The sequence below is a fragment of the Malaclemys terrapin genome, chromosome 1 (genome assembly GCF_027887155.1).
Source record: "Malaclemys terrapin pileata isolate rMalTer1 chromosome 1, rMalTer1.hap1, whole genome shotgun sequence".
Lineage (NCBI taxonomy): Eukaryota > Metazoa > Chordata > Testudines > Emydidae > Malaclemys > Malaclemys terrapin.
This window is the reverse complement of record NC_071505.1, coordinates 162,370,289-162,376,707: the sequence shown is the minus strand read 5'-3', so window position 1 is coordinate 162,376,707 and position 6,419 is coordinate 162,370,289.

The following is a 6,419-nucleotide window of genomic DNA, read 5'->3' as shown; positions in this document are numbered from 1 at the left end:
ACTGACCCCACTAAACACCTAGGGTGCTTCTACACAGCGAAGAAAAACCAACCAACTCTGGCTTGTGGACTTGAGCTGAGGGGCTGTTTCATTGCTGTGTAGACCCTGGGCTCCAGCCCGAGCCCTATAGCCTACACAGCAATGAAGCAGCCCATGCCCAAGTCAGTTAACACTGGCCAGCCACGTGTGTCTAGTTGCTGTGTAGACATATCTTTGTGTCCTGTCCCAACATTCACTCAGCATTGTGTAATTTTTTGGAAGGAGTCTGTGGAGCTGCCTCTATGTTTCCTGTTCTAAAGTGCTGGCCAGGAGCAAAGAGAATACATTTTCAGGACCTTGGGAAAGTTGATCTCATAGAGGAAATGAAAAATGCTAGGTGGGTAACTCCATAATGAACTCCACTATCCTGAAACTTTTAATCATCATTAACCAGAAGAGCAGCTGACACACCAGGGCCCTTTAAAAAAACTTATGTTCAATAGGTCTGCACCTTGTAGCAGCAGGCTAAATGTCCCACACAGCTGCAACCCTACCCAACAATGTGCTGCCACCCTGACCAAGGAAGCCCCCATTTAGGAATGAAAGGGGCATTTATTTAAGTCGATTCAGTCCTTGGCATCATTGCTGTGATGACTGAAGTGGGTGCCAATCAGTACCAACTGTGGTTTTTGAGATGTACATTGGCTAAGAATTACAATGCGATCAGGAACTTATTTCACCCAAGCCACAGTAAAGTTACCAGAGTAACATTCTCTTCAGCACCTGTTATAAACATACAGCTAAAGGTAGCATAAAATCCCTGTTTTACCTGTAAGGGGTTAAAAAGCTTAAATAACTTGGTTGGCACCTAAACAAAAAGGACCAATAAGGGGAAAAAATACTTTTAAATCTGTGGGGTGGGGAGGTTTTGTTTGTGCTCTTTTTGTTGTTGTTTTTTGGGACAGAGAGGGACCAGGGCAGGAAAAACCATCTCCTAAAACCCTGCCTAAAATAAGCATCCAAGATTACAAAAATTGTAAGTAATAGCAAGAAAATGTGTTAGCTTATCTTTTGGTTTAGCTTGTGAATTTTCCCTATGCTAAGAGGGAGGTTAATTCCTGTTTTTTGTAACTTTGAAGTTTTGCCTAGAGGGAAATACTCTATGTTTTAAATCTTAGTACCCTGTAAAATAACTTTCCATCCTGATTTTAAAGAGGTGCTTCTTTTACTTTTTTTCTTTATAATAAAGTTCTGCTTTTAAAAACCTGATTGGGTTTTAGTGTCCTAAAAACCCAAGGGTCCAGTCTGTGCTCACCTTGTTTACCTATTTGGTTAGTATATTATTCTCAAGCCTCCCCAGGAAAGGAGATGAAGAGGCTTGGGGGGATATTTGGGGAAAACAGGAACTCCAAGTGGTCCTTTTCCTAAATCTTTGTCTAACTCACTTGGTGGTGGCAGCGATACCGTTCCAAGGGCAAGGAAGAATTTGTGCTTTGGGGAAGTTTTTAACCTAAGCTGGTAGAAATAAGCTTAGAGGGTCTTTCATGCAGGTCCCCACAACTGTACCCCAGAGTTCAGAGTGGGGAGGGAACCCTAACAGTACCAACAAATGCTGGAAGCAGGGAAATGGTAACCTAGAGCTGAAAGATTTCACATCCTGTTATTAATCCACTGGCCCACCTCAGCTCTCCACTATTATGTTTCTTGACTCTATTTTCAGCTTTTCATTCTCTCCTCACCCCATATTTGGCCTTTTGTCCTCATCAAGATGATTCGTAAGCTGTACATTTCTATTTTTGACTCAGCCACTTCCTGCATCTGTAACAGTCTCTGGGAGGTTTGTGGGACAGAGCACTAGTCCTACAAGCAGCTTCTTTACACCAAATTTAAAACAGCTTTGGGGAAAGATTTCAAAGATGTTTAGGTGCCTAAAAATGCAGGACTCTGTTTTAATGCTATTAATTAGGACTAACAATAATTAGCACTTGGATTGGGGGGGGAAGGATAGCTCAGTGGTTTGAGCATTAACTTGCTAAACCCAGGGTTGTGAGTTCAATCCTTGAGGGGGCCACTTAGGGATCTGGGGCAAAATCAGTACTTGGTCCTGCTAGTGAAGGCAGGGGGCTGGACTCGATGACCTTCAAGGTCCCTTCCAGTTCTAGGAAATAAAATAAATAAATTATACTGTGCTTGAGAATTATATCAAAAGGGATGGTACACTTCCCTTTACAGCCACTAGGGCTGGGCTGTCATTGACTTGTGTCTTCCAGCCTTCTCCCATTTCAGGGCAACAATCAGCCCTTATAGCACCTTTTGCATTTCTCCCGCATCCTCAATTTAAATGCCTGCTGCCACCACCAACTTTCTAGAGCTATTTCTCACTAATTAGAACTTGGAGCAGATTACCTCCAGGAGCCCAGAGCTGTGTGTCGTTGCTGCAAATCTCCAGGGAGTTCTGGACTTTACTCTAACACAGAGTTGCTACCAGGTGGGGATAAGCCAGCAGGTTTCAGCAACCATGAAATGTGATTGGAATCTGCCATCTCCTAATTTCTTCCTCTGCCTACTTGCCACTATAGGCAGGCATGATTGGCTCTCAGCTCCTTCTGTTGTGGCCATTCAACACTACCATCCGGGGGCCCAGGATTAGTGCCCATTTCCTCCCTTGTCAGGCCCACCATAGACAAGGAGCCATGGCTTGTGCCTTCTGCCCTCTCTTCCTAACAGTTCCATGCATCAGGAGGTACACTCACAGAGTGAGAGCAAGGGGGGGGGGGAAGCAAGATTGAGGAGAAGCTGGGGAAGATAACCCACTTCAACCTATCTTGGGGAGAAGAGAGTAGGCCATCCCCGCAGGTTGTGTGCAGCTGGCTGGAGAAAGTAAATGCTGTGGGGGACCATCAGCTAGAACTGGATGAAAAAAAGGAATCAATTTCTGGGACAAGTCTCATGTCTCTCTCTCTCTCTCTCTCTCTCACCGGAACCAGGGCCTCTGTGTTCTGGCTCATTTCCTCAGAGCTGCGGCGGGGGGGGGTGGAGTAGGGGGACGGACGACACCCGAACACTCTCCCTTAGCATCCTTCAGGAAAAGCTTTTGTCACTTTCTGTGGCAAAGTGAAATTGGCTACAGCCTTCCAGGCAAGCAGACAGAGACATTTTAATTTTCCCCAGTGGAAAATTTAATTTTGGGTTTTTTTTAAGCAAGACTGAAATTCTCACTGAAACTGTCAAAAGTCTATCCACCAACATTTCTTGACCATCTCTCTCATCACTACTAAGCTTAATATGCCTCCCTTTATTTCTATTTTCCAGCAGAGAATCATGTGCCTACTGGAGGAGGAGGAGGAGACGTCCATACCAGCACAGTAAGCAAAACGTGGCTGTGGCTCCCACAGGATTTCCCCTCTCAGACAGGGCTAGCCATTCCTAATGGTACTGACACTGGAAGAAGTATTTAGCCATTTGCAGTGCAGTGCCTTTGTCAACATGGTATCCCAGAATTCTCATAATTAAGTATGACACATAGGGGAAACCTTTCAGGCATTTCATGTCCCAGTCAGGCTACAGGTCCATGCACAAGCACTCAACACAGATGGGGAATATACTCCCCCTTTGCCACAGTCCATAGATCAATCGCCAGACTCACACGCCGGATCGGCGTGTAGTGATCGATCTATCAGGGATCGATTTATCGTGTCTAGTGTAGATGCGACAAAATCAATCCCCAATCATTCTGCCGTCGACTCCGGAACTCCCACCGCGGCGAGAGGTGGAAGCGGAGTCGATGGGGGAGCGGCAGCGGTCGACTTGCTGCCATCTTCACGGCCAGGTAAATCGACCTAAGATACGCTGACTTCAGCTACGCTATTCGCTATTAGATCGACACCCCCCCCACACTAATGTAGACACTAAAGAAACAGTAACAACATGCAGGATATTCAGGGCTGTTTTCATGTTGACTTTTGTTGTAGAATTTGTACTTGTCTTGGAACACCTGGTATCAAGTGCCCACAGCCTACAACTGTCAGCTTTATGCCAGGCCCACAATTTAACTGGCAGTTATGCTTTCATTCTAGTTGTGAGAGATAAAGTAGCATAGCCTGAATTTATTTAGAATTGCACGGGTATGTAAAATGAGTGTAATTTATGAAGCACATGTAGCACAAACAGCTAGCAACAGAAGATAAGATAAAGCTGGAAGACTGCTGGCTCTATCATAAACCCTCCTCAGTCACCTTGATTTTTCAGTTACCCTTGGTTTGGTATGTCCATGGAATGCAAGTTAAATTACTTTGTTCCTGTTCACTGACAAATTTATACCCAAAGAGTATCTATCATTTACAACAATGGTGGCTTCGGCCCATTTGCACTAACAGTTACACTCTAGCCTTGAAATACCATTGCAGGAAAGGAGCATCAATTTTATGGAAATTCACTGTGAACTTAGGGAAGTCACTTTACATGAGAGGTGGAATTTTAAGGCCTCCAAGACCACACACGATAATCAAGGAAGAATTCCAGATTGCCAGGTATCATGAAAGAGAGGGTGTTTACTGCATTAGGTCATGTATGTAGCAGTGTTCTTGTGCAACTATATGGGCATGCCCACAGACTGTCTATATCAACAAGTACAGCACCGTGCTTGTGCTTTTGGAAATGCGTTCAGGCCCTTGTATCAACTCACAAGTGCTAATGATATTACTGTAAATACGGATGAGTGTTTTGGCACTTTAAGTATGTGCCTGAGCATATGCATGTCAGCATGTGAACACATTTAGAATTGTGCAAGTCTTTTAGAATAACAGGACAAAATTCACAGTGTTGATGGCTCATGGTGTTATGAAAACCTTTTATTTAAGCTGGGCTGACTTTTAAGGGCACCTAAGTTAAGTTTCAGATCCTGAAAAGGAATACATGGTTAAAGGTGCAATTGAAAAAAGAGCTTTGGATGAGATACCCTGAATTTTAGGTTTGGACAAAAGTCTCATGGTCAAAACCTCTAAGAATCAAAATCAATTGAGGATTCATGGACTAGCAGGTCTCCGAGTAACATTTTTTATAATTGAAATGCAGAAAAGGGGAAGAATTGTCTAGTGGCTAGAACATGAGTCAGATCATCTGAGTTTCAGCTCAGACTCTGCCACTGTTTCCCTCTGACACATAGTGAGGTTACATGACTTACCTGAAATCTATTACCTTTTCTTTTAAAGAGGCATGATCTTTCCCCACTGCAAATGCACTGGAATACTTACTGCTTTACTTAGACTAATTGCTGATGGCAGAAATTATGTCTCCACTTAATTCTGTGCAGTGGCAACACCAATTTGGTGCTCAGCAAGTACGTACTAATAGTAATATTACTGAAGTGTTTGAGATCTTTTGATGGAAGGTGCTGCTAAAGTGCAAAATACTGTATTGATAAAACACCGTGAAACCAAATTTCGAAGGAGGAAGATATCCACATTTAGGCACCAAGGTGAGTACAGTATTAGGAGATCAGAAAGAAAACATTAGCCTGTCCTACCAAGGATTTAGCAAGCCATTCAAAGATGCACACTAGAGCCTAAATACCTGTTTTCAGTGCCTTAATACTGTACTGACTTATACTAGACTTGATGTATATTTTAGGTGCCCAAAACTGAAAGTTTGGCTTTCCAAGTTCACAGAAACAGAAAATAGTTCTAGCAAGCCTAAGAACAAGAAAACAAACCACATGTACTGAAGTATAAGTCAGTCGATAAGGATAATGTTGACAATTCCCCATTTCTACATTAACAATTGGAACAGAAACAGTCAACGAGATGAACTCTCCACACAGTCCACCAAACCACTGTGCTCACTGCCATGTAGAACATCCCATACGCCACCATGCTTAGATCCATATTTACTACACAAACACAGGCAGGATAAAACTATATAGTCAAAAGGAACAATCTTGTGTGACGGAGGATGACAAGATTATGCAATATCAACTACAGAGAGTCACTGAGCTAGGAAAGCACAGAGGATCCCTATCTCTATCACAGGCAGTCTCTGAGCCTGCCCAGTCAAAAACAGAAGGAAAAGTATCAAAAGGCATGGAGCTGTGTTTTATAATGCAGCGAGAGAAGCCTGAAGTCCACACTAAGCTCAGAAAATGGTAACTAAAACTGCTTATACATGTGGATGTTATTCAGCCGTCTGTGACGAGTTTCTATTCTATTTCCACGGTCAGTTTCACACTGATTGGTAGTTTTCCAGGGATTGTGTTGATGAAGCAAGGTCTGTATCTGTCAGAGTCCTGGTATAGAACAGAGTTCTCCTTGTCCCTTTGATAGCCAGTCTCTCACACTTTTGACTCTCCTGCCTCCATGATGTGTCTGTGCCAAAGGCTTGAAATTTACATGTTTTGCTTTTCTCTCTCCAGCACAGGCCCACAGAAGTGCCCCAGCTGCCGCTAA